Source organism: Pristiophorus japonicus, chromosome 4 (assembly GCF_044704955.1).
Source record: "Pristiophorus japonicus isolate sPriJap1 chromosome 4, sPriJap1.hap1, whole genome shotgun sequence".
NCBI classification, from domain to species: Eukaryota; Metazoa; Chordata; class Chondrichthyes; family Pristiophoridae; genus Pristiophorus; species Pristiophorus japonicus.
In genome coordinates this window covers 7172176-7182556 of record NC_091980.1, presented here as the reverse complement: position 1 = coordinate 7182556, position 10381 = coordinate 7172176, and positions in this window count along the sequence as shown.

The window sequence follows — 10381 nt, the reverse complement described above, 5'->3', positions numbered from 1 at the left end:
GGTTGTGAATTCCACAGGTTAACAACTCTCTGAGTGAAGAAGTTTCTCCTCATCTCAGTCCTAAATGGCTTACGCCTTATCCTTAGACTATGTCCCCTGGTTCTGGACTTCCCCAACATCGGGAAAATTCTTCCTGCATCTCATCTGTCCAGTCCCGTCAGAATTTTATATGTTTCTATGAGATCCCCTCTCATCTTTCTAAATTCCAGTGAATACAGGCCCAGTCGATCCAATCTCTCCTCATATGTCAGTCCTGCCATCCTGGGAATCAGTCTGGTGAACCTTCGCTGCACTCTCTCAATAGCAAGAACGCCCTTCCTCAGATTAGGAGACCAAAACTGAACACAATATTCCAGGTGAGGCCTTAGTAAGGCCCTGAACAACTGCAGCATGACCTCCTTGCTCCTGTACTCAAATCCCCTAGCTATGAAGGCCAACATACCATTTGCCTTTTTCACTGCCTGCTGTACCTGCATGCCAACTTTCAATGACTGATGTACCATGACACCCAAGTCTTGTTGCATCTCGCCTTTTCTTAATCTGCCGCCATTCAGATAATATTCTTCCTTCATGCCAAAGTGGATAACCTCACATTTATCCACATTATACTGCATCTGCCATGTGTTTGCCCACTCACCTAACCTGTCCAAGTCACCCTGCAGCCTCTTAGCGTCCTCCTCACAGCTCACACCGCCACCCAGCTTAGTGTCGTCTGCAAACTTGGAGATATTACACTCAATTCCCTCATCCAAATCATTAATGTATATTGTAAATAGCTGGGGTTCCAGCACTGAGCCCTGCGGCACCCCATTAGTCATTGCCTGCCATTCTGAAAAGGATCCGTTTATTCTGACTCTCTGCTTCCTGTCTGCCAACCAGTTCTCTATCCACGTCAATACATTACCCCCAATACCATGTGCTTTAATTTTGCACACCAATCTCTTGTGTGGGACCTTGTCAAAAGTCTTTTGAAAGTCCAAAGACACCACATCCACTGGTTCTCCCTTGTCCACTCTACTAGTTACATCCTCAAAAAATTCTAGAAGATTTGTCAAGCAGGATTTCCCTTTCATAAATCCATGCTGACTTGGACCGATCCCGTCACTGCTTTCCAAATGTGCTGCTATTTCATCTTTAATAATTGATTCCAACATTTTCCCCACTACTGATGTCAGGCTAACCGGTTTATAATTACCCGTTTTCTCTCTCCCTCCTTTCTTAAAAAGTGGTGTTACATTAGCTACCCTCCAGTCCATAGGAACCGATCCAAAGTTGGTAGACTGTTGGAAAATGATCACCAATGCATCCACTATTTCTAGGGCTACTTCCTTAAGTACTCTGGGATGCAGACTATCAGGCCCATGGGATTTATCAGCCTTCAATCCCATCAATTTCCTTAACACAATTTCCCGCCTAATAAGGATTTCCTTCAGTTCCTCCTTCTCACTAGATCCTCGGTCCCCTAGCATTTCCAAAAGGTTATTTGTGTCTTCCTTCGTGAAGACAGAACCAAAGTATTTGTTTAACTGGTCTGCCATTTCTTTGTTCCCCATTATAAATTCACCTGAATCTGACTACAAGGGACCTACGTTTGTCTTCACTAATCTTTTTCTCTTCACATATCTGTGGAAGCTTTTGCAGTCAGTTTTTATGTTCCCTGCAAGCTTACTCTCATACTCTATTCTCCCCCTCCCTATTAAACCCTTTGTCTTCCTCTGCTGTATTACAACATTCTCCCAGTCCTCAAGTTGCTTTTTCTGGCCAATTTATATGCCTCTTCCTTAGATTTAACACTATCCTTAATTTCCCTTGTTAGCCACGGTTGAGCCACCTTCCCCGTTTTATTTTTACTCCAGACCGGGATGTACAATTGTTGTAGTTCATCCATGTGATCTTTAAATGTTTGCCATTGCCTATCCACCGTCAACCCTTTAAGTATCACTCGCCAGTCTATTCTAGCCAATTCACGTCTCATACCATCGAAGTTACCTTTCCTTAAGTTCAGGAACCTAGTCTCTGAATAGGATCATTCCTATTCCTATAAAACACTGGCTTTCATTGCACACACTGTTTTGCTGATCTATATCCAATGGAATTTAGGGACTAACCCAGAGACAAATGTTGGCACAGAGCCAGAACACACAGAGAAGGATGTGTTTTTGTGTGGTGTCGAACTGTTTCGCATCTGCTGTGAGTGAAACTGCAAGGGAGGTCAGAAGCCACAAACAGGGTAGCACCAATTGGCTGATCCGTGACTCAGCAGTTGTCAGGGAAAGACTCGCACTGAGATTGTGTTTTGGCACAGTCACGTGACTATCAGTAAGTCAGGGCGCGGTGCCCTGCGTATCTGGGCAGGGGCAGCAGATTACAGCAGGCCCTGGGTTCAGGTCCCACTCCAGAGACTTTGAACTTTAGGAAGCGGAGAGACGGGGGTGGATCGGGGAGGGGGCGGGGGGGTGATGGAATCAGGCTCTTGTGTACTGAGGCTCCACCTGTAGTGCTGCCAGTGGCAGACAGGTGGCACCATCACTGAATCTCAGAAACCCAAACACCAAACGGTCAACCCTGATTGGCTGCCGCACAACTCATCAGTTGTTGGGGAGAGGTCTCCGGTTGAGCTTGTATTTGGTAGAATCATGTCAGAGAAGGTAAACAAAAATCCCACGGCTAGTTCAAGTCTGACTCCAGAGCCTTGAGCACATTAATCCAGGCTGACACTCCCAGTGCAGTGCTGAGGGAGTGCTGCACTGTCGGAGGGGCAGTACTGAGGGAGCGCTGCACTGTCGGAGGGGCAGTACTGAGGGAGCGCCGCACTGTCGGAGGGGCAGTACTGAGGGAGTGCCGCACTGTCAGAGGGGCAGTACTGAGGGAGTGCCGCACTGTCGGAGGGGCAGTACTGAGGGAGTGCCGCACTGTCGGAGGGGCAGTACTGAGGGAGTGCCGCACTGATGGAGGGGCAGTACTGAGGGAGTGCCGCACTGTCGAAGGGGCAGTACTGAGGGAGTGCCGCACTGACGGAGGGGCAGTACTGAGGGAGTGCCGCACTGTCGAAGGGGCAGTACTGAGGGAGTGCCGCACTGTCGGAGGGCAGTACTGAGGGAGTGCCGCACTGTCGGAGTGGCAGTACTGAGGGAGCGCCGCACTGTCGGAGGGGCAGTGCTGAGGGAGCGCTGCACTGTCGGAGGGGCAGTACTGAGGGAGCGCCGCACTGTCGGAGGGGCAGTACTGAGGGAGCGCCCCACTGTCGGAGGTGGTGTCTTTCGGATGAGACGTGAAACCGATGCCCCGTCTGCTCTCTCAGGTGGATGTAAAAGATCCCATGGCACTATTTCATAGAAGAGCAGGGGAGTTCTCCCCGGTGTCCTGGCCAATATTTATCCCTCAATCAATATTACTAACCACAGATTATCTGGTAATTGCTGTTCATGGGAGCTTGCTGTGCACAAATTGGCTGCTGTGTTTCCTACATTACAACAGTGACTACACTTCAATAAGTACTGCATTGGCTGTGAAGCACTTTGGGACGTGCTGAGGTCGTTAAAGTTGCTATATAAATACAAGTCTTGTAATTCATCGGGAAACTGTTAACAGCCCATGAATTGTCGGATTGATATATCCACTCGGGGACCCGGGGTAAATCGACCGTGCGCTGGGTCTCCTCGGCCGACTGCTGTCACTCCCCGACCCCAATTCCCCCACCATCTCACGGGCACAGACTGAGAAACCTGTCAGGAGAACACGAATAAACCCTTCAGCGTACGATTGACCGAGGTCAGGGTGTGTGATATCATGTGGCAGCTGGGAGCTGCTCCGCGCTCAAGTCAAGCGCCCCAAAGCTGCTGCGTTAGATAGTCTCGACTCATGGTTTCTGAATGTTGCACTCTTTAAAAAAAAATTCTGGGTCCCCTGTTGCACGGACAAAATCAGCCTCTGAGCACATCACACACACGCCCATTCCTTGTGTGTGTGAGATGTCCAGCAGTCAGCGGTGCCATGCTGTTTGCGGCTAGAAACATGCGTGGCAGCCCGCCGAGGGTGCTAACTGTTCAGGCCGCGCAACAGTACCGCCAGACGAGAAAGATTTGCTGCTCCCTGGAAACGACCGCTTTTTTTTGGCGCTCCCAGAGGGAGGTGGAGCGTTAAATCAAGCACTGTCACTTCCCTTCGAGCGCTAAAGGGAGCGAGAGCGAGAGGGACGGGATCGGCAGGGGCGCTGAGAGATCTTCCGTGCAGCGCTGCCGCCTGTACATCCCCCCCCCCCCCTCGCTCCCTGACAGGGCAGGGCCGGTGCTGGGTTGCATTCATTTCCGTGCTCCGCCTGTGTTTGGCCACGGCATCTGCGCACTTTGCACCGCGGGCCGCGAGCGCACGGAGAGAGCGCAGGGCTGAGCAATTGCAGGGCCGAAAAAAAAACAAATCAGGAGGCGCCAGACTGGTGCGAGTAATACATTTCGCCCAACCCGACCCGACCCGACCCCCCGCTGCCTTTAGTTGGCTCTCGCCCAAGCTCCCGGCCGAGGCAGCACCGCCTCCTGCAGCTGCTGTTGTTGACGGCCGGCGATGCTGCAAGGGTCGGGAGCGAATATCGCATCCGGGGCGGTAACGGGGGCGGTAGTGCACCGGGTGACATCACGATCTCCGGGGCGTAGCAGAGCGAGACGCAAATGCAAAAACCGCCAGGGAAGTTTGCAAATTTCTCGGGGTTACATCAGAACATAAGAAATAGGAGCAGGAGTCGGCCATTCGGCCCCTCGAGCCTGCTCCGCCATTCAATAAGATCACGGCTGATCCGATCATGGACTCAGCTCCACTTCCCCGCCCCGCTCTCCGTAACCCTTGACTCCCTTATCGTTCAAAAATCTGCCAATCTCCATCTTAAATATATCCAATGACCCAGCCCCCACAGCTCTCTGGGGCAGAGAATTCCACAGATTCACCACCCTCAGAGAGAAGAAATTCCTCCTCATCTCCATTTTAAATGAGCAACCCCTTATTCTGAGACTACGACCCCTAGTTCTAGATTCCCCCACGAGGGGAAACATCCTCTCTGAATCGACCCTGTCAAGGCCCCTCAGAATCTTATAGTTTCAATAAGCTCACCTCTAATCCTTCTAAATGCCAAAGAGTATAGGCCCAACCTGCTCAACCTTTCTTCACAAAACAACCCCTTCAGCTCCGGAATCAACCTCATGAACCTTTTCTGAACTGCCTCCAATTCTCTGAACTGCCTCCAGTGTAAGTATATCCTTCCTTAAACACGGAGACCAAAACGGTACGCAGTACTCCAGGTGTGGCCTCTCCTGCACCCTGTACAGTTGTGGCAGGACTTCTCTGCTTTGGCAGTGGCCAGGTTTTGGCAGGGTGGGGCCACAGGGAGTGGAGGGTGACGGTGAGGGAAGTCTGGGGGTGGGGGGGTTTGAAAGGGTGTCTGTGTGATGGGGGGAGTGAAGGGAGGCTTCGGTGGGGCACGACTTTGAGGTTGAGCAAGGGCGCATTGGAGAACCGCCTGCGTTCCTCCCCCAGGACCCGCCTGTGTCCCGTCTCCAGCTGCGAGACTTCGCTTCTCCCGCTCGCCCCCCCTTCGGATCAGGAACGTGGAAGCGCGAGGAGGCCGTTCAGCCCCTGGAGCCCGTACCTCCACTCAATCAGATTGTGGCTGATCAAGGCAACCCCCAGATCCCAGCTCGGATCCCCCCGCCCACCCCACTCTTCCCCCTTCCAAGTCGGCCAAATATTGAATGTTCACCCCCCACCCCCTCCCCCGCCCGGCTGGCCAATCGCAGCTCTGCTATTGGCCGTCAGACACCAGCAGTGGCGGAAAAGCTCTCAATTGTTTCCCTGTTCTCAGCTTGCAACGGCGTCTCTGAAGGCTCCAATTTCCTTCATAAGCAAAACAACAGGGTTGACTTGATAAGATTGTGTAACCATGGCTGGACGGCAGCGGGGCAGTGGGGGGGGGGGGGGGGGCGAAGGGATAAATCAGCAACTGGAAAGCCATCAAACAAAGCACCGGTTGGTCGCCAGAGCATGAGTCACCAGTCGTCAAGGTAAGGCTGTTTCGTGAGGCTGAGTTTTGGAGAGTCATGTGATACTTTGTAAATCAACACTGGCCCCTGTACCAGTCCGAGTTTTCTGCCTTTACTCTGGAGAGGCTGCGGTTACATAGAATTACACAGTCTGTACGGCACAGAAACAGGCCATTGGGCCCCAGCGCTCCGTGCCGCTGTTTCTGCTCCACACCAGCCCCCTCCCACCCCTCTCCATCTCACCCCATCACCATATCCTTCTATTCCTCTCTCCCTCGTGTGTTTATCCAGCCTCCCCTTAAATGCATGGATACTATTCGCCTCGACCCCCTCCCCGTGGCAACGAGTTCCACATTCTCACCCCTCCGGTTTTCCAAGTCTTGATTTATTGAGGAACTACATCAAGGCAATGGAGAGGGTGCAGGGGGAATTCAACACCAACAGATTGCGTTTATACAGCCCCTTTTCAAAGAGGCTTTTGAGGGTGTCCTTGACGTGTTTTCTCTGCCCTCCTGGGGCTCGCTTGCCGCGACGGAGCTCGGTGTAGAGCGCTTGCTTTGGGAGTTTAGCATCGGGCATGTGGACAATGTGGCCCGTCCATCGGGGCTGATGGAGCGTGGTCAAAGCCTCGAAGCTGGGGATAGCAAACAAGATTCGGGAGACATAAGGTCATATTAGGGCAGGTGACCAAAAACTTGGCCAAAGAGGTAGATTTTAAGGATGGTCTTAAAGGAGGAGAGATAGGTAGAGAGGCGGAGATGTTTATGGAGGGAGTTCCAGAGCTTGGGGCCCAGGCAGCTGAAGGCACGGCCACCGATGGTGGAGTGATGAAAATCACGGATGCTCAAGAGGGCAGAATTGGAAGAACGCAGACATCTCGGGGAGGGTTGTGGGGCTGGAGGAGATTACAGAGATAGGGAGGGGCGAGGCCATGGAGAGACTTAAAAACAAGGATGAGAATTTTGATATCGAAGTGTTGCCGGACCGGGAGCCAATGTAGATCAGCGAGCACGGGGGGTTGGGTGAGCGGGACTTGATGCGAGTTAGGACACAGGCAGCCGAGTATTGGATGAGCTGGAGTTTACAGTGGGTGAAAGATGGGAGACCCGGCTGGAAGATACAGGAATGAGAGTCTTTAGTTGTGAGGAGCAATCAGATATGTTTCAATAAGATCACCTCTCATTCTTCTGAACTCCAATGAGTATAGGCCCAACTTACCCAACCTTTCTTCATAAGTCAACCCCCTCATCTCTGGAATCAACCTAATGAACCTTCTCTGAACAGCCTCCAATGCAAGTATATCCTTCCATAAATACGGAGACCAAAACTGCACGCAATACTCCAGGTGTGGCCTCACCAATACCCTGTACAGTTGTAGCAGGACTTCTCTGCTTTTATACTCTAACCCCTTGCAATAAAGGCCGATATTCCATTTGTCTTCCTGATCACTTGCTGTACCTGCATATTAACAAGGACCCCCAGGTCTCTGTGTACTGCAGCACTTTGCAATTTTTCTCCATTTAAATTATAATTTGCTTTTCTATTTTTTCTGCCAAAGTGGATAACCTCACATTTTCCCACATTATACTCCATCTGCCCAATGTTTGCCCACTCACTTAGCCTGTCTATATCACTTTGCAGATTTCTTGTGTTCTCCTCATAATATGCTATCCCACCCATCTTTGTATCATCAGTAAACTTGGTCACATTACACTCGATCCGTTTATCCAATATAGATTGTAAATAGTTGAGGACCCAGCACTGATCCATGCAGCACCCCACTAGTTACTGTTTGCCAACCGGAAAATGACTCATTTATCCCGACTCTCTGTTTTCTGTTAGTTAGCCAATCCTCTATCCATGCTAATATATTACCCCCAATCCCGTGAACTTTTATCTTGTGCAGTAACCTTTTATGTGACATCTTATCGAATGCCTTCTGGAAATCCAAATACACCACATCCACAGGTTCCCCCTTATCCACCCTGCTCATTACATCCTCAAAGAACACCAGCAAATTTGTCAAACATGATTTCCCTTTCATAAAACCATGTTGACTCTGCTTGATTGAATCATGCATCAAGGAGCCTGAGTAAAACTGAAGTCTATGGGAATCAGAGGGAAAACTCCCCACTGGCTGGAGTCATACCCAGCACAAAGGAAGATGGTTGTGGTGGTTGGAGGTCAATCATCCCGGCCCCAGGACATCGCTGCAGGAGTTCCTCAGGGCAGTGTCCTAGGCCCAACCATCTTCAGCTGCTTCATCAATGACCTTCCCTCCATCATAAGGTCAGAAGTGGGGATGTTCGCAGATGACTGCACAGTGTTCAGTTCCATTCACAACTCCTCAGATAATGGAGCAGTCCGTACCCACATGCAGCAAGACCTGGACAACATTCAGGCTTGGGCTGATACGTGGCAAGTAACATTCGCACCACACAAGTGCCAGGCAATGACTATCTCCAACAAGCGAGAGTCTAACCACCGACCCTTGACATTCAACGTCATTACCATCACAGAATCCCCCACCATCAACATCTTGGGGGTCACCATTGACCAGAAACTTAACTGGACCAGCCACATAAATACTGTGGTAACAAGAGCGGCTCAGAGGCTGGGTATTCTGCGGCGAGTGTCTCACCTCCTGATTCTCCAAAGCCTTTCCACCATCTACAAGACACAAGTCAGGAGTGTGGGAATACTCTCCACAGGTTGGCACCTCATTTTTAGGTACTCCCGGTGCTGCTCCTGGCATGCTCTTCTACACTCAACATTGAACCCGGGTTGGTCCCCTGGCTTGACGGTAATGGTAGAGTGAGGGATATGTCGGGCCATGAGGTTACAGATTGTGGTGGGATACAATTCTGCTGCTGCTGATGGCCCACAGCGCCTCATGGATGCCCAGTTTTGAGCTGCTAGATCTGTTCTGAATCTATCTCATTTAACACGGTGGTAGTGCCACACAACACGATGGAGGGTGTTCTCAGTGTGAAGACGGGATTTCGTCTCCACAAGGACTGTGCGGTGGTCACTGCTACCAATACTGTCATGGACAGATGCATCTGTGACAGGTAGATTGGTGAAGACAAGGTCAAGTAGGTTTTTCCCTCGTGTTGGTTCTCTCACCACCTGCCGCAGGCCCAGTCTGGCAGCGATGTCCTTCAGGACTCGGCCAGCTCGGTCAGTAGTGGTGTTACCGAGCCACTCTTGGTGATGGACATTGAAGTCCCCCACCCAGAGTACGTTCTGTACCCTTGCTACTCTCACTGCTTCTTTCAAGTGGTGTTCAACATAAAGGAGTACTGAATCATCCGCTGATGGGGTGTAATCGCTGTCAGCCGGGGATGCTAGACCGACAAGGATAGTAGGAAACGTGTTTATTTCTGCAGGGGGAACAACACCCACATAACTGAGCAACCGGGGTGTAACTTATCCTGCAATAAATTAGACACTGATCTGTACCTCAACTCCATTTACCTACCTTTACTCTGTGGGTTCAAATCCTACTGCAGGAACTTGAGCACAAAAATCTAGGCTGACACGCCCAGTGCAGTACTGAGGGAGCACCGCACTGTCTGAGGGGCAGTACTGAGGGAGCGCCACACTGTCTGAGGGGCAGTACTGAGGGAGCGCGGCACTGTCGGAGGGGCAGTACTGAGGGAGTGCTGCACTGTCAGAGGGGCTGTACTAAGGGAGTGCTGCACTGTCAGAGGGGCTGTACTAAGGGAGTGCTGCACTGTCAGAGGGGCAGTACAGAGGGAGCGCTGCACTGCCGGAGGGGCAGTACTGAGGGAGCGCTGCACTGTCGGAGGGGCAGTACTGAGGGAGTGCTGCACTGTCTGAGGGGCTGTACTGAGGGAGTGCTGCACTGTCAAAGGGGTAGTACTGAGGGAGCAGCGCACTGTCGGAGGGGCTGTACTAAGGGAGTGCTGCACTGTCAGAGGGGCAGTACTGAGGGAGCGCTGCACTGTCTGAGGGGCAGTACTGAGGGAGCACCGCACTATCGGAGGGGCAGTACTGAGGGAGAGCTGCACTGTCGGAGGGGCAATACTGAGGGAGTGCTGCACTGTCTGAGGGGCTGTACTGAGGGAGTGCTGCACTGTCAAAGGGGTAGTACTGAGGGAGCAGCGCACTATCGGAGGGGCAGTACTGAGGGAGTGCCGCACTGTCGGAGGGGCAGTACTGAGGGCGTGCTGCACTGTCGGAGGTGCCGTTTTTCAGATGAGACGTTAAACCGAGGCCCCGTCTGTCCTCTTAGGTGGACGCAAAAGATCCTACAGCTACTATTTCGAAGAAGAGCAGGGGATAGTTTTTCCCGGTATCCTGGGGCCAATATTTATCCCTCAATCAACATC